The sequence below is a fragment of the Toxorhynchites rutilus genome, chromosome 1, assembly GCF_029784135.1.
Source record: "Toxorhynchites rutilus septentrionalis strain SRP chromosome 1, ASM2978413v1, whole genome shotgun sequence".
Lineage (NCBI taxonomy): Eukaryota > Metazoa > Arthropoda > Insecta > Diptera > Culicidae > Toxorhynchites > Toxorhynchites rutilus.
In genome coordinates this window covers 184,984,470-185,010,671 of record NC_073744.1, presented here as the reverse complement: position 1 = coordinate 185,010,671, position 26,202 = coordinate 184,984,470, and the positions used below count along the sequence as shown (strand labels likewise).

At 36.8% G+C, this 26,202-nt stretch overlaps 1 protein-coding gene and 1 non-coding gene across 7 annotated transcripts in view; one reads left to right on the top strand and one right to left on the bottom strand.

Annotated features, from left to right (window-relative positions):
* Positions 1–26,202, bottom strand: part of LOC129763536 (Ca(2+)/calmodulin-responsive adenylate cyclase) — a 154,527-nt gene that overhangs the window by 84,486 nt on the left and 43,839 nt on the right. The gene's annotated exons all lie outside the window — the stretch shown is intronic.
* On the top strand, positions 7,219–7,300 carry Trnas-gcu (transfer RNA serine (anticodon GCU)). The gene has a single exon. It is a non-coding gene; the product is annotated as a tRNA-Ser (tRNA).

Genomic DNA, 26,202 nt, shown 5'->3' with positions numbered 1-26,202 from the left:
AACCTTTTTTTTTTTATTTTCAGAATTCAAAAGTTTAAAATTTCAAAATCTTTGGAGTTTTTGAATTTTTAAGATTAATTCAAATTTTTTAAAGATTTTTCAGCTCTTCAACATTTTTGTTGTACATATATTTTTCGAATTACATTTTATTCAGATTTTTGGATTTTTGAATTCTTTGAATTTATAGATTTTAGGATACTTAAATTTTTTAGTGGTTTGTTGAAATTTTATAATTTGAAAAAAAATATTGTTTACTGTATATTTTTTGATTTTTGTAGTTTCTAATCGTTAGATTTTAAAAATTTTTAGATTTTTAAATCTCTGATGTTCTTAAATTTTTGGATTTTTATATTTAATTTTTGATTTAATTTGAAGGATTTAATTTTTTTTATGATTTATATTTTTATTCAAATTTGAAATTTTTTATTTATTTTTTTATTCTTTAAATTGTTTAATTTTGAGATTCTTTGATCGTTATCTTTATGGTATTTTAAAATTTTAAACCACAAGGTTTTTATATGATTTTTTTCATTCGTCAAATTTTATTCTTTTTATTATAAAATTTTGGTGTTTTTTTTTACATTTTGGATTTCTCAAATTTTCAGATTTTCAGTAGATAGATGAATTTTTTTTTAATTTTATATTCTTCAAATATTTATGTGTTCCAAGTTTAATGTTTTATATTTCTAATTTCCAAAATTTTTAATATTTGAACTTTAAGATATTTTGATTATTTTTTTATTTTAAAATTCTTTGAATTTCTAAAGTCTCAGATATTAGGATGTTTAATTGTTTCTAAATTTTTAGATTTATATTTTTAAATTTTTCGATTTTAGAATTTTTGAATTTTAATTTTTAAAATTTTTAAATTTTTATATTTCTCAAGCTTTTTAGGTTTCATGTTTTTCACATTCCTAGAATTTTAAATTATTTTTTTTTTATAATTTTTAACCCCTTGGTTTCATTTCCGAGAGTACGGACCAAACACGAACACGAATTTCTATTTCTTTATTTGAAAAGTAAAAAAGTTTTAGATTTTAAAATCTTTTAAGTTCTTGAATTTTTGGATTCATCTTCATTTTTTCAAAGATTTTCCAGCTCTTCAAAATTTCTCACTCAACGGTTTTGTCATACATACAGGTAAACTTCGATATAACGTACATTTCACTTTCAAAATTGTACGTTGTATCGAATTGTACGTTATATCGAAGCATAATAAAGTACTCACAAACGTAGTCTATAATACATTATTGTGTTGCTGTTTTATTAAAGTTAATGAATAACTTCAATCAGAAGACGAAGCCAGCCTTTCTCATGATGTTACCCTTCGTACTGTTGATTAAAGTTTGATTCATTTAGAATCCGGAATCACAAAACCAGCTGTATTTTGGGATTGATTGAAGGTACAGAACTTGTTTTAGATAACTTGTTTTAGAAAAACCGCGGATTTACGAATTACCGCGGTTTTTTTTACGCGGATTTTCCAATTAACGCGGTTTTTTTTTTACGCGGATTTTCCAATTAACGCGGTTTTTTTTACGAGGTACGTATCCCCCGCGTAAAAAAAACCTGGGTGTACGTTATATCGAGGTAAAATGTACGTTATATCGAGTGACGTTATATCGAGTGACGTTATATCGAGGGTACGTTATAACGAGGGTACGTTATATCGAAGTTTCCCTGTATATTTTTCGAATCCCAATATTTTCAGATTTTTTGATTTTTGGATTCTTAGATTTTATAGATCTTAAAAAAAGAATTTCCATTTTTTTAAAGATTTTTCAGCTCTTCAAAATTTTTCACTCAATGTTTTTGTTATACATTTTTTTCGAATTCCAATATTTTCAGATTTTTGGATTTTTGGATCCTTAGAGTTTATAAATCTTTTGATTTTTAAAATTTTATAATTAAAAAAATATATTTTATAATAATTTAATAGAATAATTTTTAATATTTTTTTTATTTTTTAAAATGATTCAATTTTGAAATTTTGAGATTGTTTGATCGTTATCTTTATTAAATTTTAAAATTTTAAACCACATGGTTCTTAAATTTTTTTTCCATTCATCAAATTTGTGTTTTTATTAAATTTGCGTTTGTTTTTTTTAATTTTTGTTTTTAATATCTTTAGGATTTTCAGTTTTTAAATAGTTAATTTAATTATATTGGATTTTTTTTTAATTTTACATTTTTCAAATATTTATATGTTCCAAGTTTAATATTTAAATATCATATATTCCTAATTTCTAAAATTTTTAATTTTTGAACTTTAAGATATATATTTTTTTAAAGATTGTTTGAATTTCTGGATTCGCAGATATTAAGATGTTAAATTCCTTTTAGATTTTTAGATTTATATTTTTAAATTCTTCGTTTCACTTTTTTTTTCTAATTTGCCCTGCAGTTTTATTTCCGAGAGTACGGACCCAACACGAATAGGAATTTCTAATTGTTTATTTAATTTGTTTTTAATTTTTATTTTTATGTGTTGATTGTCCAAATTTTTTCAATAATTGATTAAAAAATTGATAATCAAGAAAAATTTAAAAAAACTAAGATTTCAAAACTCTTCAATTTCTCATACTTTTCAAAGTTTTTTTCATAACATACATTTGGACTTTCGGACTTTAACATTTCTAGATGTTTCGGTGTTTTCTCGATTTTTTTTCTAAATTAGAGATTTTTAAAATTTTTAGATCTATGGATTTTTATATTTATCGTATATAGTTTATTTATTTTTTTTTTATTATTAAAAAATTAGATATTTTATATTTTAAGATTTTTATGTTTAGATTCTCCGACTGAGTTTTTTTTTTGGATTTTAAATTCAAGATTTTTGGATCTCAGGCCCTTTTCGATGAAATCTGCGCTTTTGTTACGATACTTTCGAAGTACATTTTTTGTCTTTATTATAGAGATTTTTAGCCTTAGGCTGGTTCATCGTCCGAAGTACCTTTCAGCAGTAAGAATAGGTTGTCAACACCAGGGCCTGACAATTTCACTTAAATTAGCACATCGTCACTCAATAATGTGTCTATCGCTTCTCAGAACAGAACCAGAACCATGCAGGCTAAAAATATATCTATTCTCTTTTCACGCACAATAAGAAAAATATCTCGTCTCTTTCGTACATATTCCTTTCATTTCACGTTGATTCCTTTCATTCTGCAAACAAAAGCGACGTTAGAAATCGTCACTTGGAAATTAGTTTGAAGCATCCATGTATTCTGGCAGTTTCTATAGAAATGAATGTTTCCTTGTTGCATTCGAAACTTATTCACTGAAACTAATGAAAACGGTGCAGTGAGGGTTGTGTAGTATGCCTGCAGGAGTAATTATTTACCGGCGCTAGTTGTCAGTGTGAAATTAGTGAAATTAGTGATGAAACGGATAGTAGTTTGGTCGGATACTGGATACCGGTCAGCTTCGAGTCCGGATAGCGGAGTATTCGACAGCCCGATGTTTGTGTTTGTGCACGTGTATTTGTGTGGGTGTTTGTGTATGTTCGCGCGTTTCTTGGGTGTTCGTGTGCGTGTGTGCGCGTGCGTTTGGGCCTGTTTTTTTTTTGCTTGCATGCAGGTGTGCGCTTTTTTTATGCGCGGGCATGTGTAGGCGTGTTTGCGCGCATTTGTGCGTGTTTGTGTGCGCGTGTGTACGTGCGTTTGCGCGTGTTTTTTTCTTGCTTGTGTTCAGGTGTGCGCGTTTTTTTGTGCATGGGCATGTGTGGATGTGTGTGCGTACGTCTGCACGAATTTGTGCGTGTGTGCACGTGTGTGCTTGATTCTTTCCGTGCGTGCGTATGTGCGTGTGCACGTTTGTGCGCGTGTATGTGCTTGTGTGTGCGCGTTTGTGCGCACCTGTGCGTCCATTTGTATGTTTGTGTGCGCTCGCGTTTTTGTGCACATGTTTGTGCATGTTTGCGCGTGTGTGTGCGTGTTTGTGCACCCAATGGTATGTGCGTGCGCGTGCTTCCGGCGTTGTGTATGCGTTTGTGCGTGTGCTCGCAATTCTGCGTGGGCACGCTGAAAGCGCAGACCTAGTCGAAAATCGCGTAATTTCGAGCAAATCGTGTAAAAAAATCGCGTAATTTCAAGCAAATCGCATAAAAAAATCGCGTAATTTTGAGCGAATAGCGTAAAAAATATCACGCAAAAAACGCATAAAAAAGAATCCAGCGTACTTGCAAATAACATGCTTCTTCGTAACATGGAATACATGTTTGATACAGGAAATATAATAAAATGAAGACAGCTTAAATCGGACTATTCTTTTCACCCTTAGAGAGGGTGAAAAACTCGAGAAAGGAATAGTCCGATCTGTGCCGTCTTTCATTTTATTACATTTTCTGTAACAATCATGTATTCCAAATAACAGAGAAACATGTTATTTACAAGTGATTGAAGAATTTTGAACACGGTCCGCGACGATCCATTTTGGTAAAATAAAACTTACGTTTGAAAGCAGCAAGCATCCTCTAACATGCGAAATGAAAATAAATATAACCCGTTCAAGCAGTTTTAATCGTCAGTGAAAGCTTCTGCTTTTATACTTGTAAGAGAACGAAACAAAAGAATCAATGTTACTGTATGCGTAGAGAATATTTCGTTTCCACTTCACCCCGATACACTGAAATTAGTCCACCGAAAATGACTGTAGTGGAAGTGAGAGTTGTATGAATAAAATTCAATCACATTTATTAGCTTCGAAAATAACTAGCCCTGGTCAACACAGTGTGCTTTCATGTACGAGGGAATACCCATTTTAGCCACTCTTACTTGTACATCTCTGTACCGGCATTATCAGCTCACAACTTCAATTTCTTTGCTTGATCAGGAGTTTTTCAGCAACTTCTAGTCATCGACAACGAACTTAAACTTGCTTGGGATAACTCTTCGAGCCGCGGCCTTATGGAACATTTGGTTTTGAAGATACCCAAAATCTATAATGTCAACTTAGATTCCATAGTACATAGTTGAACATCTTAGGTATTGCGTTAAAACTTTGCCGGACAATTTTCGAGTTCGTGTTTTGGCTACTAGATTTTACCTCAGCGTCCGATTGTTTTAGGGTACAGTAAGAAAGATAACATTCTTTAGGGAATTAGGGTATCCGGGGTATGCCGGATTTTCGACGTGATACAACTTTTTAAGAACAAGACGGATTGTGACGAAATTTTCAGCACTGAACAGAAACACTTCCGAAACAAACAGACGCCAAAAAAATTACAGAACCGATCGCTAGTGGAGTTGCTATAAAATGAGCAATGATTCCGGTTTCTAAGTGATTAGACCTTTAAAAGATACCCATAAATGAGATTCTCCAACTTCCACTGTGTTTTTTCCCATTTTTATCCTATGTACCAACTAAGCAAGGGCGAGTCTAGGCATGCCCTTCAAAGCATCCGAAGGTTACAGCCAGGAAGGATGGGCACCCTTGAATCTGAGATGCTCCCTGCGGCATACATCCTATTCATTGAAATTCCCCTCTCTCCCCACCTCCTCAGGCCAGAGGAAGCTTTGAAGCTGCATATTACCACCGTGCACAAGACCGTTGCGGCGTCCGGCGAATGGAAGAAACCAGCCCAACAACAAAGAATTAATTGAAAAATATTCCACCGATGACGCCTTGGGCTGTGAGACTGAGACGTGTGCGTGTGTTTGTATGCGAGTCAGAAAAAAAAAAAGAATAACACAACAGTGAGGATTGTTCTGGATTCTGACACGGTCTAGGGATGTGACGACCTCGCGGCGGTCTGCCGTTAACGGCTTAATTAAAAACAACTCCCCACCGGTGGTTGGTGGTTGGCTCTGGCTGTCGTCGCCGGTGCCATTACGGGGTGCGAGGTGCAAACCCTTCTACTACTGCTGTTGCCGCTAGCCACAATATTGTATTTTTATTGCAACCCGGGTGTGGTTCTTCTTCGGTGGATTAATGCGATGAAACGCGCACAGCTCATCCAAGAAGACGAGTTAGGTTTTCAGCGAAACTTTACGGTGCACGGAGTGCCGAAAAGGTGGTACCATTACTCATAGCGCAGCAAAGACTAATAATATTCCGGTGAACGTGAGTTGAATTTTAATAATTAGTAAGCAGTGTGTGTCAGCGAAGATTCATCAAACCAACAGAGAAAAAACTAAAAATCATCTGCAAGTTCAAGATCAACCATTTGCCGCTATTAGCTTTATGTCAACAGTTAATGATGACATGGTGTTGTCAACTACGATTTCCACTCCGAGAAGGGTTCCCAATTCTGAGCAAGTGGCTCGTAAACTGAAACGCAAGTGATTAAATATTTCTTTTCCAATAAAACCAGCCTGTTTAGTGGCACCGGCTGAGTCAGCGCTCCGCAGAACTTCGTCGGCTAGACAGAGAAACATTTAAACATCGTCGTCTAGATTTAGCTGTCGAGGAACATCTGTGTTGTTGCGTTGTGTCATTCAAAGGTTAGGGAAGCCGGTTATGGAAGAAGCACCGTTACTTGATCCTCTTATGGCTCAACAAAAGCGTAAATACGGCGGTGTGTGGGGCGTGGGTTGCGACGGAGAAGAGTTTTTAAATATTTTCAAAGCAATGAATTCAGAGCTCCATCTAAATTCAGTTCGCACACGGAGAGTCCGATTTTTCGTTTCTCATAACCTTGAAAATGCAAAAAAAAAAAGGTAGTGGAATGACTCCTCCCCCTCGCAATGAACAACATCAGCAACCAAAACCTGGTCTGCATTAAGAATCAGCAGAAGCAGACCGGAAAATAAATAACCTCACGTTGGGCGCATTTTTGCCGTTTATATTTTTTCGACAAGAGTACATTTTTTCCGTTTCCCGTCGCAGAATGACTGAGCAGTGTGCGATTAGAACGAATGCTCTATTTGCGAAGAGTATATTTCAAGTCGGGTGAATGGTAGACGAAAGAATCCAACCGCAAAGCCGTGACTAATTACAGCAAAGTCGATGTTGTATTTTCCACTTCGTTCTGGGAAGTTTCAATTATCTCAAATGGCGTGTTTTCTGTTAAGCTTATAAATAAATCTGAAAAATAAGCATCCATTTACATTTGTCAAAACTAAGTTAAGACTAATAATAGTAATTTTAATTCATTCATAACTATGCTAATAGCCCATGAATAATTCCATCGCATCTCTCTGTCTGTGCTTCTTCACTACGGTTGCCCACCGAAAGAGCTTTTTTTTCTGTGGTTTGTGTTCCCCAGAATCGTATCACGACGAGGTGGCCGAGAGGTTAAGGCGTTGGACTGCTAATCCAATGTGCTCTGCACGCGTGGGTTCGAATCCCATCCTCGTCGGTCGAACTTTTTTGCTCGGTGGTCACGTTTTAATGTAATGGTTTTAACGTTCATAACTATTTTTACTGCGAACATATCCTGAACATGTTTGTGTTGATATACAGCCATTTCATGCCAAACCAATAAAGTATTTCTCAAATTTTCGTGGAAATTGGTTATGTTGTTCCCTATCGCAAAATATTAGACCTGTAATTTTCATTTTTTCATTGAAATATTTTTTTGAATATGAAAGAATATGACTTGAACATAAATGATTTTTAAATGAATATGAAATGAACGAAACGAACATGAGATGAATATTTAATGGACATGAAATGAATATAACATGAATGTGTAAAGTAATTGAATGATGAAAACGATCAATATTTTCGTTTTTAATTCTTTTAATGATTGATGTCGATTGAATAGAATTTAAATATAAATTGAATATGAACTGAACAACTGAACATGAACTTAGTATAATTTGAAGGAATATGAAATAAATGAATTAAACCGAATTTATTGCCCAATAAAGTTAAACAAAATGGAATGAAATTGATACTAAGTGTCAGCTAATAGACTAAGCTATCGTTTGATGCCAAACCTTGCCATATGGTTGCTTTCCAAAGCCATGAAAAATTATCAAAGTTGCTGTTCGATTTTAGGAACGCTTGGCATAAAATGGGCTAATATCACTAATGATTGATGTCTGCTGCGGAACATCTACATAAGAGTCAATTTTACAATGGGTTCCAATATTGCTCATGATTGCAACTCTTTTTCTATGACGAAAGATCGTTATTACACACCCAAAATTAATTTTAGCACATTTTTCGACATCTTGATTAATAACATTGAATGAGCCTAAAAATAACAAAAAATGTGCTACCCATCCATACTGGTACAGCATTTACTCAAACGAGAGGCGATTTTGTGTATAATATCTATGCCATAGCCATATCAGAGCAATATGAGAGAACGAAACAAGAGACACATTGCATAAAGACAAGCTCTAGTATAAATTAAGCAGGTAAATTGAAAAAAAAAGATTTGATTTTTCAAAGATCGATTCTTTGGTACCGATTTAGTCAGTGGATCGATCCCTACGCCGTTTGGACAATCGATTCGACAAGATCGTTCTTTTTATAAAGATCCTAGCCTAAATAGATTCAAAGTGACTGTAACATGGTGACATTATGGTTTGTAGTTATTGCCATAAAGGTTTGGAATGAAACTAGTTCATCTGTTATATTTTTCATTCTAGGCATAAAACATGCTTAAAACTACCTTTACAGCTTCACATAATGTTCTTCTTCCGAGAACAAGAATCGTTTTACTTTCATTTTCCGATCTAAAACTATGAGATAATTGAGTTCTGGAAATTTGCTTCACATGATCATAACGGGTTTTAAGATTTCTTTTCATTGCTTTATAATTAGGCTGACCAAACATACGGTTTTCAACGGGACAGTCCCGTATTTTAGACCATTTTTGAACTCTGGGAGTTCATTCGCCTCTATAGAGTATTAGAAATCGCAAATTGTTTATTTATACCTAATTAGTTTTGAACGGGCGGTGCAAATTTGCAATATCTCCTCTCTCCAGTGTCCGTACGAACGAGCATCGCATTTGAGCGTCTATCCGGAATATGTGGGGGGTAAAATGAAAAACCTAAACACAGAACACACAGGAAAAAATGAAAGATTTCGAATGCTTGTAACTCGAACATTTCATAATAGATCGGGAAGATGTTTACAACAATTGATAGGAAATATTTCTACGCATCTATCACAATTAATTAATGATTTTTTTTCATGATTTAAACAATTGAATAACTGTAAAATGTTCAACGTTATCTAACTGACGCGTTTTGATTGGATTTTACGGTTTTCCCAACACAGGCTTCAACCTATGGAAATCGGCATTGCAAACACTTGCAAGTTAGCGTATTTTTGGCATTTGTTCAAATTTTTTACTTACAATAGTTTAATCAATACATACAAATAACTACTAAGCCAACGGTAGTCCCACGTCAACCTTGCGGTTATATCATAGATATAACCCATGCTTTTTTTGTTTATTTTTTTTTTGGTTTACGTGTCTCGTTTTTATTCCTGAACTATTTGGTCAGCCTATTTATAATCTGTCTCTGAAAAAGTATAGTGCATTTCCGAATCTGTTTTGGAAATTGACAATTTATAAAATCCTTTTGCAGTTGTCATGCCCTGTAAACTTGCAGCATTCCGTTTCAAAACTCCTCCTAAAGCGCCACACGGAGAAAAAAAATTAAAAAAAACATAACAATAGATATTTAGAAATTTTGAACCTCTATCTCTAAACCGGGTAAACTATAAAAAAAATAAAAACAATGATTACGAAAACAAAATCCAGTGTAGTATTTGATTCAAGTATCGTCCCAAAGAATGAAACTCTTTAGTACAAACATTTAGTAGTACTCATGAAGGCAGATGAATGAATGCTTCCACTAAGTGAGGGTCACGAACGTTTCGCGAAGCAATAAAACGCCAAATTGAGCAGATTTTCAAATTAACTCGAAATTAACATATACTGTTGATTGCTCACCGTCCAGAGCGACACTGAAACACTGAACTTATTGTTCGTCCTTTTAAATATTTATCTTCTGCTTTGCTTCTTCCTGTCAGTGCCAGCTTTGCACTATGCTTACTTCGCGCATATTCTGAGGCGAAGAGTTTTGCCCGTTCGTTCAATGCTATATCAAAATAGAAAGTGAGGTTTCTTCCCTCTGTTATTCTTTTTAAATCTTTATTTCATCTGACTATTTGTTGTCATATTGAAAAATCGGTGGGGAAAAACCAAAGTGGCGTAAAAACCTCACTTATTACCGTCATACATTGATAGAAACACATAAAAAAACATTGTGGCCAAAATATAAAACAATATAAAAAAAACATAAAAAATTATCACAACTCATAGTAGGAAGCGTCTTCGTCCAGTAATCATCCTTGATCCGATGGTCCATGTTGAATCCGACCACGGAAAGCTTCAGCAGATAGGTTGAAGTCAAACAATTCGTAATACATATTGGATCGTGCTGACAAAGCGAATTGGGTCGTGTGCGCCGTAGTTCGCCAAACGTGGTCCAAGATGAAGAAAGCTTCTAGACCGAAGGACTCTTTCAGGTGCATAGACGTTCATTTCAGCAAAAATACCAGGGCTATCTATTTCGCCCAACCGCACTTTGGCTGCAAACATTGCCTGGCTTACCATCTTTCTTTTCTGAGGTTTCTCGAGGCCCTGTAACTGGCAGCGGGCGTCTTGAGTGGAAGATTGATTGGATCATTCCATGGGAGATGACGTAAGGCATAACGGACGAATTTTCTCTGAATTGATTCGATCCTATCAACCCACAATGCTTGATGGGGGCACCAAACCACCACGCCGAATTCCAGAACCGACCGAACAAGCGCGCAGAATAATGCTTTCAGGCAAGTGGGATCTCTGAATTCGTCAGAAATTTTGAAGATGAATCCGAGAAGCTTATTAGCCTTGGATATTATGTCCGAGTAATGCGGCTTGAATTTTAAAGCTGAGTCAAGCGTAATTCCAAGATCACGTATTTTCTCTACGCGTAGCAAAGGATGAAGATCGATCAAATATATAAATGTTATCGGCTTGAGTTTTCGGTGAAATGTATGGACGCTGCATTTTTGTACACTCAGTGAAAGGAAATTTCTTAGGCATCACTCACTGAAACTGTTTAGCAGGTGCTGTAGTCGCAGGCAATCAGCCATTTCTCGAACTATCATAAAAAGTTTAACGTCATCCGCATAGAACGATCGACTAGCAATTGGAAGGATCAGCCCAATCTCGTTCAAGAATATAGAAAAAAGCAACGGTCCAAGGTTGCTGCCTTGAGGTACTCCGGAGCTGTTAGTGAAGTTTTCCGAAATGTCCGTTCCAATTCTCACACAGAGTTTTCGATTGGTAAGGTACGACCTGAACCAACGAGTGAGCCTTGGAGATACACCAAGCTTCTCGAGTTTGGCAAGCAGTATGTTGTGATCAACCCTATCGAAAGCCTTGAGGTCGGTGTACACAGCATCCACCTGTGTCCCAATTTCCATATTCCTGAGGCAAATCGAAACGAAAGGCACAAGATTCGTTGAAACAGATCTCTTTGGATAGAAACCGTGTTGATCAGCAGAAATATAGTTTTTGCAGTAAGAAAATAATGCGTCGTTGATGATGATCTCGAATAATTTTGAACAGGCGTTAAGCGATGTGATCCCTCGATAATTTTAGACATTCTGCTTGTCACCTTTCAGGAAACATAAATGAATATTTCCAACGTGCTGGAAACACACCCTGCTGTACCGAGATATTGAACAGTTTAGACAGCGGTAATATAAGCTCAGAAGATTAGTCCTTCAGTACGCAGGAGGGAATTCCGTCAGGAACAGCAGCGTTGGAAAATTTCAGTTTTTTTGATGGCAGATTCGACACAGGCTGATGAGGTCCTAATGATATTAAAATCGAAAATGTCTCTGGGAGTATCCCTTATTGCATCTCCAATCTGGATCGACGAAGCGGAGCGATCGTTGAAAACACTTCTGAAGTGCTCGACCAGGAGTTTGCATTTTTCAAATGGGGTAGAGGCAATTCTGTTGCCCAGGTGGATTTCCAATGGTAGTCCATCCTCCTCCCTTTTTGTTTCAACGAACGATCAGAACTGCCTTGGATTACGCCGTAGATTGTCCTGAATGCACCTAGTATACTCTTTGTAAAGGAAACGATGGTACTTTCGGTATTCCTTGCTGGCTGCAGTACTTGCGAAGCGCCCTCGATCTCAGTCGCCTCAAATAACGTAGTCGAGCATTGGACCAGGCAGGTTTCGGCGCAGTTCAGCTCAACGGTACACAATCAGGTATCACTCTGCCCACGACCTCCTCGAAGAAGTAAACAGCTTCATCTATCGATGCGCAGGAATCCAGGTTATAGTGGCTTACAACTCATTTTGGCTGGTTCGTCACTTTTACTTCCATTTCTGGAAGAATGTCGGGAGTGAGAATTGAACTCGTGACCTTTAGCGTGAGATGGTATGGATGTTACCACTACGCCAGATCGCCACCTCAAACTGAGGTTGGCTGATGACGAGCACAATAATTATAGTGCTCTCTCGGCCACCTGACAACATACATCAAGCGCTAACTGAGATTTTTGTGATTCCAATAGTTTACTTTCGAAGCAGTTTTTGGGCTATGGAAAAGTTGTATCAATAAGTCAAACATCATGTCAAACATCACTCACATACTTTTTACCTTTTAAAATTGGTTGTCATATCATTTCTATCAACGGACTAAAGTGAATTAACGCTCAAATGAAAGCTTTCTTTTTCGAAATTTTAAACTTACATTCGCGTTTTATCTGTTTTCTTATAGCAGACAATGCCACCTTCGAAGATTGGAATTGTTTACATCGATTTGACAATCCGACTCCACTGGTAATTGTTTAGAAATTTCTAGTACAATTGGAAACACCAACATAGTTTGTGTTCGAATGTGGTTTCGTTCGACCAGGCACGAACCAGAACAAGAACTCCTTTCGCGAACTTATTCGCATCGAGTCAGTCGAACGAAAGCCAGATACGGTCGTTAGCAAGAAAAAGGATGATAGTTCTTATGAAAAAAAGAACCTTTATTGGTGGTGGTCATGATCATATTATTTTTTTTCCACAAAATTGAACTTTTGGTGGTCATCATGGAAGATATTTGAATAAAAAATGGGTGAATTATATCTACGATATAACCGCAAGGTTGACGTGGGACTACCTTAGCTTAGCAATCATTCGTTTGTATTGATTAAATTCTTGATTGAATGAAACAGTTTCCGAATTCAGTTGAATTCAATATAATTGCTTTGTGAGTAAAAAGATTGTATAATGCCATGTAAAGTCAATTCAAGAATTGTGATAGATTATGTTCTTCGTTACCAGTAAATTTATTGACAGATCTTTCACGTTTGGTATGATTCCTAGGACAAAATATATGTACGGAAGAATTATCAAACGATTATTTTATTTTACATTTCTTTCTGAATTTTACATCTCTCAAATGTACGTACCGTGAATTTGCTTGAAACTGGAAAGTTCATTCGCTTCTAGTGTCTGCAACGATTTTCCCAAGTTCCTAAGTTTAGAAGATCGTGTTAGGACAGATATATTCCCGTCTGCACAAAGGCAAGCGAGGACAAAAGTACTCGCTGTTTGCATTTATTTGCAGAGCCGATTTCCCCAGAAACCTTGGTTTTGAAGTCTGTGTTAGGGAAACACATTTCAGTCGGAACAAAAATACCCTCGACTTACGTGTATCTGCAATGCCAATTTCCCCAAATACCATGGATTTGAAATTTGTGTTAGGGAAACACATTTTAGTCGGAACAAAAATACCCCCGACTTGCATGAATTTGAAATGCCGATTTCCTCAAGGCACTTTGGTTTAGCAATTTCTGTTAGGGAACACATTTCGGTGGGAACAAAAGCTCCCCCTACTTTCATGGGTTTTTCAATGCCGATTTCTCCATCGCTGCTTGGTTTTGAGGTCTGTGTTAGGGAAACCGTAAATCGGGCAAATCAAAACGAGGCAGTTAGGGCGTTTAGATAACGCCTAATATTTTACAGTTATTCAATTGTTTATCTAATGAAAAATACCATTTTGTCAGTTGCGATAGTTGCGTAGAAATATTCCCTATCAATTGATGCAAACATCTTTCCGATCCAGTAAGAAATGTTCGAGTTCTAAGCATTCAAAATCTTTCATTTTTTCCTGCATGTTATGTGTTTAGGTTTTCATTTTACCCTCCATATATTCCGGTTAGACGTAGTCCCACCTCAAAAAAAAATCATCTGAGACAAACGATCACATCGAAAAAAGTTGAGAACAAAAAAAACGATGTGAACATCCTTCAACCATTTATTACCACTCGATGAGCCATCGTGCGGCAGAAAATCGATGACTTGCTCATGTTTCCGAACTCGTGTCTCGTGCTGCTTCCCCCCTCCATTGATGTCACTTCGATAGCGCCACCAGAAGTGCCAAATTAGGCTTGTAAAACCCATCGGAGGAAAGATAAACCGTCGGACCACACGTCGAGATAAGACGCGCTCGATTGCCGAGAGGAGAGCCATCCGAAAGGAGAAAATTAAGACAAGAATAATTACATCGTCATAAACGACACACAATGGGCCCCCACCACACAAAGGAAGCTCGTTAGGACGAGGTGGTGAATGGGGAGATGTTGGGGATTGGGGTACATAATTTAGCCAAACTCATCGGAGCACTAATCTCCTCCGTGTCTGTGTGTTGTGATATTATATACGATCGTCTAATTAGTATGTTAATGTACGCAGTGGTTTCTTCTGCCCACCCAACCAAAGCTTTTCCCTCGCCGTTGACAATCTCAACCAAAATGAGTTGCGATAAGATATGACGGCGGCGGCTACTATCAATTTAAACGGCGGTAAACAAACACCGACAGATTACACATAAAAAGATATCGGCCCGAATTGCATTATTCAACGTTTACAAGATTGATCATAATTCGGGGGGAGATTATAAATGGCCGCAAGATTAGATATGTATGCTTTTCCACTCCATCAACCCATCAATCACAGCCGGGCGGGATTATGACCTATAAACCGCGAATGCTCGAAGGAATGAATGGTGTGCCACCGAAACATAACTCAAACATCATTATGCAACATTGTTCCAGTGTCCCAATTGGACCGGATTTTTTATTTCAGTTTTTCGCGAATGCTTCAGCGAAAATCGGATGTAATTTCCTGTAGCCAAAAAAGAAAACCCCGCATAGCGTGTCGTCGTGCCGTGTGGAAAGCTATATTTAAATACGTGTTTCACCTTTCCGCCCCCACACACAGAGAGGGAAAATTAGAACTACATATATCCATAGGCGGCGCACCCGTCGATCCAAACTGGGGTCGTGAAAAAAAACACAGAAAATCCTGAAAAAGCGATTGCGCCCGGGCGGAAAATAAATGATGATTTTCCTTCATCTAAAAACACAAAAAAATTATATTCCTCCATCGAAATAGAAACGCATCGAGCCGTAATAGTTTGGAACCAATAAAACACGTGTAATAAACATGTGCCACCGCCGCTGCCGCCGTCGACCGGTTCCACATCCACCGCTGCTCGGAAGCATGCATCCATGGATGCAGGTTTGTATGACCAGCCCTGACTTTCTCCGGTGCGATGGTTCTGCTGCAGCGTAAATAAACATACACAAATCGAGAGGGGCAGGGGGGTGATAGCCAACATGAGGAATGGTAGAAGCATATTCACATGTGCGGCGGCCTCTGCATATGTATCGAGGATCGAACAGTTTGACCTTCTTCATTCGAGCCTTTCCATTCCTCCGTTTTTGTTGATTGGGTGGAAACGCTGGGAAATCGAATTGCTATACACCCTCTCTCGTCGCTCCCACACACACACACACACACAGTCGCCCCCGCGCGTTCGCTACGTTTCGTTTCGCTCTCTATCGATTTCCTCGCATTTCCGGTTCAGCAATTGAATTTGTTCCAGCTTCAGGGCTGCTGTGTGTTAATCTCGTGAGATTCAGTTCCGAGTGATTGAGCTTTCAATTTTTCATTAATGTGCGATAAATATCTACATCGAGAATTTGGATTACTTTAGTGACATTTTAGTAGATTTCTTCGAAAATAATCGCACGGGGTATTCGAAAAAAGCTTAACTGCAAAAAATACAAAATACTAAAAAACTAAAATTTGAACATGAAAAAAACTAAGAAATACAAAAATACAAGAAATATGAAAATGTGAAAATACAAAAACACAACAATACAACATTACAAAAATAACTAAATAAAAAAATACTATAATACTAGAAAACTAAAATACGAAAGTATCAAAATACTGAAATAATAATACTATGCCGAATTTCAGCTCAATCGGACTTAAGGGAGAGTGGCGCAAAGCGATCAAAGTTTGAGTTTTTTGAAAATCGAAAAATCACCCAAGGGAGAAGTAAAGGAAAACGGGGTTTCCGAAAAAAAAAATTTCATGCCAAAAGTCTTGAAATTGCATGAAATCTAGTTTCATCTCGTAAAAATTTTTTTGTCAAAAATCGGCATTCTGAGACTTTTTTCTTTCGGAGTACGAAACGAAAAGTATGGTTTCGGGTTGCCATTAACAATAGTTATCTCGATTTTTCATTCGGAACTTGCTACGACATGTTGATTTGCACGATAATATACCCTATGCAAAATATTAGCTCACTCGGACTTCATTTTCTGGTGTCGTAAACGTAAATTTGAGTTTTTTGAAAACCCAAAAATCACCGAAAATCAGGGTTTTTTAGAAAAAATTTGATGCCAGATGTCATAAAATTGCATGACAAATCGAGATTTACAGTTATCTCGAAAAAAATTTTTTTTTTGGCAGAAATCAATTTTCCAGGCGGAAAAACGACCAAAGTGCCAAAAAAAAACTTTTTTTTACAAAAAAAAAAATTCGAGATATCTATAAATCTCGACGATTAATGCAATTTTAAGACATTTGGCATCAAACTTTTTTTTTTTAAAATCTCGATTTTCGGTTTCAAAAAAAAAAACTCAAATTTTAACGTTTGTGGCACCAGTAAATGAAGTCCGAATGAGCTAATATTTTTCATAGGGTATACTATCGTGCAAATCAGCATTTCGTAGCAAGTTCCGAATGAAAAATCCCTTTTTTTGACAATGACTCAATTTGACATTATTTAGGGGTGCCTCAGAGCGTTCAAAATTTTAATTTTTGATCCTCGAAAATTTTCAAAATGGGTGGGTACATGAAATTTGGAAAATCAATTTTTTTTTCGATGCCAAATGACTTAAAAATGCATAAAACGTCGAGATCTGGTGTCATCTCGAAAAAAAAATTTGGCCGAAAATCGACCTTCTTGGACTTAGCCTGAGTGGGGGCTGTCCACATACCACGTGGACAGAAAAATCGTGTTTTTGAACCCCCCCTCCCCCTCCGTGGACAAACGTGGACATTTACTATACCCCTCCCCCTGTTGTCCACGTGGACATTACACCAATTATTTCTAAAAAAATCCAAATAAAATTGAACCTCTCTTAAATTTCATTTTGGGATTGATTCTATTTTGTGTTCTATAGTTTTATGGATAACAATGTTAGCTTAAATAATAATAGCGGTTTATTTTAAATTCGTTTATTCTCTATCCAGCATTCTCCGGGAAGTTATTTGTATCGCTCTTTAGTTTCTTCTAAATTCCATTTATGCTGTCAGGTTGTTTTTACCGCTGAAATCCATATAAAAAAATCACTTGAGAATCTATTCTCGGGAATTCTTTTTTTCTTATTCTTATTATCATTCTTTATAATCATATACAATTATTTGCCAATTTTATTTATTTGGTTGAGCTGTAACAGTTCGGCTGAAAAATTCATAAGGTTGACGTCTAGATGGAACCTCTTGCAAAAATATACTTGACAATCACAAAGCACCATCATGGATACGTGTCAAAATTTGACAGCAATCGGTCGATTGGCTCGTGAGTTACAGCATTGAGAGTGAAGCAACTTTTATTATTGTGAAAAAATTGAAAAATCACAAACGAATGAAAACTATGGCAACATTGCATGAATTGGGCTTCGAATTGCTTCCGCATCCACCGTATTCTCCAGATCTGGCCCCCAGCGACTATTTTCTGTTCGCAGACCTGAAGAGAATGTACGCTGGCAAGAAATTTAAGACCGATGATGAAGTGATTACCGAAACCGAGGCCTATTTTGAGGAAAAACCGAAAGATTACTATAAAAATGGTATCGAAAAGTTGCAAATCGTTTTACTGTGTTACTTTTCAGCCGAACTGTTATATGTTTTCAAAAAAATCAGACAATGAAATCTAGGGCTTCATTACGAAATCGTTATTGGAATCGCAAGACAAAGCAGCAGTGATAAAAAATCGATATCGGTATCATCATGATGTTCAAGTTATAAGAATGTCGTGTTAAATTATGTAGTGTTAGTTTGTTTAACACACAAATGGCGGCTCAAATGAACAATAAACCTGTATCGTGATCGCTGGCTTCATCTACCAATGATTTTTCTGTTCAACCTCGTAAGACTTGGAAAATATTAGGTTGTTCCCGAATTCGTGCCGACTTTAAGGGAAAAAAATCCAAAGTATCATTCTTACAAACACACAATTATTCGAATGTATTGGGTCATTTAAAAAGTATTCGCGTTTTTCTGTTTAATTTCTGAATGTTTTTTTGATGTAGGACTACGTCTAAAAATTTCGAACGCTTATATCTCGATCATTTCTTAATAGATCGCAATTATGTTTGCAAGGTCTGGGATAAACCATGGATGCATCAAAAATTCCCAACTAATCGCCCTAATTTTTTGGAGCGTCATCAAAAATTTATGTGACACTTTTCTGTTGATCGATTCTGGTGGTTTCTTCCATAATCGCCTCGTGAAATCTATCCAGTTGTGAACCGTACAACACGGAATTAACCTTTTGGCCATGTAACTCCTCATAATCGGAGATTCGCTTCCAGTTCCACCATACACACCGCGTCCCTTTTTGTGTAATCCTGGCTTTGATATTTTTTGCAGTGGTTTGTCTTGCTTATCCCATGATCTTTGCAAACAATATCGTATTTTACCCATTTCTATACACCGTGATCGATTTTCTGATGAAAATTCAGTCCAAAATTTACAAAATGTAGCAAAAATTTACTATAATTCATGTGGCTTCCAAACATCGAGTTTCTTTACGAAGTTTTTTTTAAATATTGATTGGTTAATTCTTATGCCTAGTTTACACAGTGTAAGGTATTGCTGAATCGATCCTTCCGCAATTTCAAAACCCAACCTCCCAACACTTGTTTGGTTTCTCGTAAAAAAACTGGACAAGGTTCTTTTCCATGCTACCCAATGGGCCGAAATTATTGCGCTCAAGAAAAGTGGGCTGAAAAATTGATAACCGGAAAGTGCAATATCTGGTGATGATGGCGGGTGAAATAGCACTTCTCAGGCAAACCTAACATTTTCGGCCAGGTTGTCAAAGAGAAGGAAGATTGACATTGTCCTGATGGAATATGACGTCTATTTTATTGGCTAATTAAGTTAGTTTATTCTGGAACTTAGTTTCGTTTAGTTATAAGCAGTTCTTGTTAGAATCTATCGAAGCTCTGTAGAAGCACATTAAACGGAAACGCAAAAGTATGGAACCAATATATTGTAGATTTATAGAAATCGCATCAACCGTTTACACTAGCGTGAACTTCTATAATGAATATATTCATATTTTCGGTGAATTTTTTCACCAGAAGTAGAACTGCATCCAACTTCAGTGATTTCTCTCCAGTGAGAAATTCACAAGCGTTTACATATGGTGAATTTATTCAAGTTATATATACCTCGAATAAGTGTATCATATTTATTCTCGTCTGTTTACACCTTTTTTCACGTGAATAAATCCATCTATAGCTATAGATCTCCCTAATGTAAATCCGCCATAACATACTTTGGTGGTATCTTCGTCCTGGCGGAATGTATGATCCTCTTCTGCCAATGTAAATAAATCCATCACTCTCAGTTCATGTGCGTTACTTTCAAAATACACATTTCAGCGAAACATTTCAACAATATGAAAAAATATGGTCTCTTATTGATAAATACGGAGTACTCGCAAGGGGCGGCAAGATTGAAATTTGATAAAAATGCAGAGCAGATTTTATTCTTTATTGATTATGGATATTAATGTATTTTCAAAAATATTCATTTTATGTATCCACGTGGACATTATCTGAACCCCCTCCTCCCTCTCCGTGGACAATCGTGGACATTTTCGTACCCCCTACCCCCCCTAAAGTTGTCTACGTGGTATGTGGACAGCCCCGTGGTAATGAAGGTATGGAAAACCATAAGCATTGAATTTAAAGTAGCGACCATGTACATTTTATTTATTGGCCCAAAAAAAATTACTTGTGCAAAGTTTCAGCTCAATCGTGCATGATTTAGGGGTGCCTCAAAGCACTCAAAGTTTTGATTTTTTGCCACTTAGGTGAAGTCTCAAAAGATCGATTTTCGGCCAGAATTTTTTTTTCGAGATAAATCCAGATCTCGACGTTTCTGCTTTTTGAAGTCATTTGACATCGAAAACATTTTTCCGATTTTCCTTGGAAGATTTTCGAGGGACAAAAAATCAGAACTATGACCGTTTTGAGGCACCCCGATTACGCTGAAACTTTGCACAGGTCATTTTTTTGGGCTAATAAACAAAATGTACATGGTCGGTTATGTCAAATTCCAAAAACCGACCATGCACATTTTGTTTATCAGCCCAAAAAAAATTATCTGTGCAAAGTTCGAAAGTCTCCCAAGGAAAATCGGAAAAATGTTTTCGATGTCAAATGACTTCAAAAAGCAGAAACGTCGAGATCTGGATTATCTCGAAAAAAAATTCTGGCCGACATGGCCACTTTCGCTGCCACCTTAACGATAAACGCATGATAGTCTAGTCGTCTAGGGATAATGAACAAAGACTGGAAACATGTTAACTATGAAAAACCATAACTCGAAAACGATAAAAATCGCCTCTCAGATTTTTGGATATATGTCGTAAAAAAAAATTGAGCTTTCAAGAAAATAAAAAATATAGCGTCATAGTTCACAAGAAATCAGTAATTACGAAAACGAATCGATTTTTTTTTACGAGTTTTTGAAAAAAAACATTTTTGGAATAATTGAAAATGCGAATTTCATCCAAACTAGTCCTAAAGGTTGGCAATACCATCTCAGATAGCAGTACAATGTTGTGGGTGCAAATAAATAAGTCATTTAAGCAACTTTGCATACTTCATATATTCAAAAACAAGTAAACTACTTTTTGGAAAGGGTCAAATATTTCTTCTTATTTTTTTACAAAAATTTATAACTTTAAAATTATAATACCTCAGAGGCGACGCGTGACCAAATGAGTTTCCTGTTCAAGCAACAATGAAGCATGTGTGTTTTCTATCGTTTCTATCGGCTTCGTACAGCAGAAAACATTGAACGTCAAATATCATTGTTACGCAAAGCAGCGCATTAATAGTAGTGATCGCTTCACATATAGCTGATTGCGTTTGCCATGTCACACTTAAAGATGCTGAAAAGTGTATGAATGACGGCGGCTTCAAATGAAAGGTTTGAACCCGGTTGTCATTACTGCTTATTTCGTAGTATTGTGTTGTGTTGCTTGCGGGTTGGACGGTGTGGCAAGTGTAGCCATCAGATTACATTCTTCACGGTAAAATAGGTTTCACCCATACCGAAAATAAAATAAAGATGTTCGGGATAATATGGAAATTACAAATAAATTACCTTCGACAACCATCCATGCGACAAATGTGAAATAATAAAAAAAAAAATTTAATTTTTTATGAGATTGTCTACCTGTGAACAGTTTGAACAGGCGGACGAAACGCCATGTAGGAAATAAAATTTTCATGAAAAGAATACCATTTATATAACATTTAAATTATACTGGGAAAAAATTAATCCTGAGAGACGTAGGACTACACCATGAACTGTCAATGCAAATATTTCCAAAGAAATAATCCACAAATTATACTGTGAAGTATCATTCGCAAAACGACAACAGTAATCCAAATAAACTAGGTTTTGTGACAGCGGTGGAAACGGTAACTACAACCGTAGCGGAACCAATTTTCCCCTTCAATTTTCAAGTGAAGAACACAGTGAAATACTATCTACCTGTGCTGCATTTTGATGCCACTTTGATCTCGGAAAAAGTTATCAATACACTCGAAAGCACTCATAAATTCACCAAAGCTCATAATCATAAAAAACAATAAATAATAAATTCCAAATAAACTCTCAACTTTAGCACATGGTGTAGGTTGATCGCTGTCTATAGTGAAACTAAACATTGAAGAGAGTGTCAAAATTTTGCAGATCATTTGCCTCTAGCATTGGAAAAGGACAATTTAGAAAATTCAGCTGCCGCTGCCGACTGACTATTTGCTAGCTGGATAACTACCGAATCGTAATTGCTGCTAAATATTTAAAACAATTTATACTACTCGCCCGATGTAACGCGACATGTGGCGAAATCGAGTCTCAAATCAACAGAGAGAAAGAGCAAACATATTCCATAACATAGCAAAAAAATGTTGACAATATTTCCTATTGTTTTGTGCATTTGGAATCGGAATACATCCATCAATTGTTCAATCGCCTTTGACCGCAGAGTGAATCGTTTGCGAAAAAGACCGCCGCGTTAGCTGATTGATTTTGAGTTTTTCAAATACGATAAAATTAAATGTGAAGCCTAGATGCTGCAAAAAGGAAGAAGAACATTCGCGGTGCATACTCGGTTCAGTGCATTAACCGAAAGGACACAAATTTCGACATATGACCAACTTGTGTATTGTTCTCGCGAGGGCTCGAATTATCATGAATCAACCACCCTCAGTTGCTTTTCGTAAACCATTCGTCTTTTTCAGGACTACAGCAATATTTTACTGAAGAGATAATACTGAAATTTTTTGCGTTCAAATTGTTCATAGAAACGGGTAGACAATCTCAGAAAAAATCATTTCCCTCTATTGTTTCACATTTGTAGATGAGAATGAAAAATTATCGAAGGTTACTCATTTGCAATTTACAATTGCAATTATCGTGAATATCCTACCGGGTTCAATCCGTTCATCTGAACCCGCCGTCATTCAAACACTTTTCTGCATTTTCAAGTGCGACAGGGCAAACGCAGTCAGCTATGTATGAAACGATCACTACAACTAATGCGATGTCTTGCATAAAAGTGATATTTGAGGTTCAAAGTTTTCTGCTGAACGAAGTCGATGAAAACGATAGGGAACACACACACCATTGTTGATTGAACAGGTAGCTAGCTCACTTGGCCACGCGTCGCCTCTGTGTCCACGACAGAACCGTTATATTTTTCAAGGAGACTTTTTTTGACGTAGACGTCTTTCAGGAAGGGTGCCAAGTCAGAAAACAGGTCACGTTTTTATGAAATAAAGTTAACGTTAATAACTATTTTCACTGTGAACGAATTCTCATGATTTGCATACCCATCGAATCGGAAATTCTCTAAGATTTGTTTGATATGCTATACATTACAATTCGCTAATCTCTAAACGGTTTAATTTCATGAAAACTGGAAGAACTTCCTTCACACTTCACAGTTTACCTAAAACTTACTTTTGAACTGAGAAGCCTGGGAAAATCGTCATTTCAGATACTAGAGGTGAATGAGTTTTCGCGGTTCGAGAACTACGTAATCATGAGATGTGCAATAATTTCAGAGGGGAATGTAAAATACAATGATCGTTTGACAACACATATCGTCTGTTCACATATTTCGGTAGTCCCAGGCATCATATCAAACGTAAACATTGTAAGAAGTTGTATCTAGGACACGACCGCATATTTTCGACGTAGAACTACGCAATTATATTATGCAATCCACTTGTTTACCACTTCGAATATTATTTAGAATGCGTGGAAATTTTTGTAATAGATTATGTTCTTCGTTACAAATAAATTTGATGAACTCCTTTTACGTTTGACATGATGCCCGGGACACCAAAATATGTGAACGGAAGAATTGTCAAACGATCAAATGGTTCTCAAACCGCGAAAGTTCATTCACCTCTAGTATCTGAAATGACGATTTTCCCTGGCTTCTCAGTTTAAAAGTACGTTTTAGGGCAATATATTCCGGTCTGCACAACGACAAGCGAGTGCAAAAGAACACAACACTAGAGACGTCGGTGATTCGTTCGATTAATTCAAATAATCGAATATCTGCAATTTTATCCGAGTAATTTTGTATCGAATAATGAAAAATCAAAATATGAATACATCGAATAATTATCACAGTAATCGCGATTAATGAAAAAGGAAACAATTTTTTTCAAAAAATACAGTGCAAAATTTAAACTTTGTTTGTCGAAATTCATCGATTATGCTAAACCACTTACAGTTGAAGCATAAAAATAATTCCCTGATGGTGGAGGAGACTGGGGAGAAGAATTCAACGTCTGCAGGAGTAAATAGCGGAATAGAAGGATGTGATCTAATCTCCCGTACTAAAGTGGTAGTATTCAAATTCAGAGTGCCTACAGAGTGCTACAAAAATACTTCTTTTGAACTAGTAGTTATAGGGACCAAGTAGAAATTTTCAAATAAATCTGCTATTTCAACAACATTCGAAGAACAGGTAGTTTTGAACACAAAAAATTGTATGTTGGTGCAATTAAAATATTTTGCATCATTTGCATGATGTGCTCTTTTTTCAATCGCCCGCGAAAAAATCACGAAATGGTAAATTTATCAATCTACTGAATTACCATTCAAAAACTAGTATTCTGCATATTCTGCATAATTTTTTTTTATTATAAATGTCTGTTCATTTCGATTACAAGAAATAAATATTCGCTCGATTAATCGAATTCTGAAAGACAATTATTCGAATGAATCGATTATTTGGCCCCACGATTAATCGATAATCGAATAAACGAAAAATTTAGACATCTCTACTTAACACCAAAAAATACCCCCGACTTACATCTTTTTACAAAGCGGATTCCCCCAGGCACATTGATTTGGAAGTCTGTGTTAGGGAAACACAGGTTGGTGGAAACAAAAATACCCCCGACTTGCATGTATATTCGCAGAGCGTATTTCCTCAGGTACATCGATTTTGAAGTCTGTGTTGGGGAAACCGTAAATCGGGCCAATCAAAACTTGACAGTTAAGGCGTTTAAATAACGCTTGACATTTTACAGTTATACAATTGTTCATCTCATGGAAAATAATATTTTATTAATTGCGATAGACGCGTATTTCCTATCAATTGATGCGAATATCTTTCCGATCGGTTAAGAAATGTTAGAGTTATAAGCATTCGAAATATGGGTAGGATTAGCACACCAATCCGCAGAATAAATGTAGACTTCGTTCACAGTGAAAGTAAAGGGTGTGTCACATCAAATTGCATCACGGAAAAAACGCTGTAGAAATTCGGCCAGTAGACCGATCCTTTTGAAAATTTCAGACAGTAAAATAAAAACTATTAAACAACTTTTGGCATTTTCTTTTTATTCAAACTTGGAGCCCAAGCCCGTATGCTCGCACCTTCCTCTTTACCCCGTCCATAAGGTTCTGTACAACGTCAGGTTGTAGTTTTTTTTGAACAGAAATCCATTTTCTCTTGAAGTCCGCCTCCGATTTGACAACTTTTGGGTTCTTCCGGAGGGCCTGCTTCATAATCGCCCAATATTTCTCTATTGGGCGAAGTTCCGGCGCGTTGGGCGGGCTCATTTCCTTTGGCACGAAGGTGACCCCGCTGGCTTCGTACCACTCCAACACGTCCTTTGAATAGTGGCACGAAGCGAGATCCGGCCAGAAGAGAGTCGGGCCCTCGTGCTGCTTCAATAGTGGTAGTAACCGTAACCGTTTACCGTGCCGGTCATCACGAAGGGGGCGCTCCGCTTTCCGCAAGAGCAGATCGCTTGCCACACCATGTACTTTTTGGCAAACTTGGATAGTTTCTGCTTGCGAATCTCCTCCGGAACGCTGAATTTGTCCTCTGCGGAGAAGAACAACAGGCCCGGCAGCTGACGAAAGTCCGCTATGACGTAGGTTTCGTCATTCATTACCAGGCAATGCGGCTTCGTCAGCATTTCGGTGTACAGCTTCCGGGCTCGCGTCTTCCCCACCATGTTTTGCCTTTTGTCGCGGTTAGGAGCCTTATGAACCTTGTATGTACGCAGGCCCTCCCGCTGCTTGGTCCGCTGGACGAATGAACTTGACAAATTCAGCTTATTGGCGACATCCCGGCCGAACTTCTCGG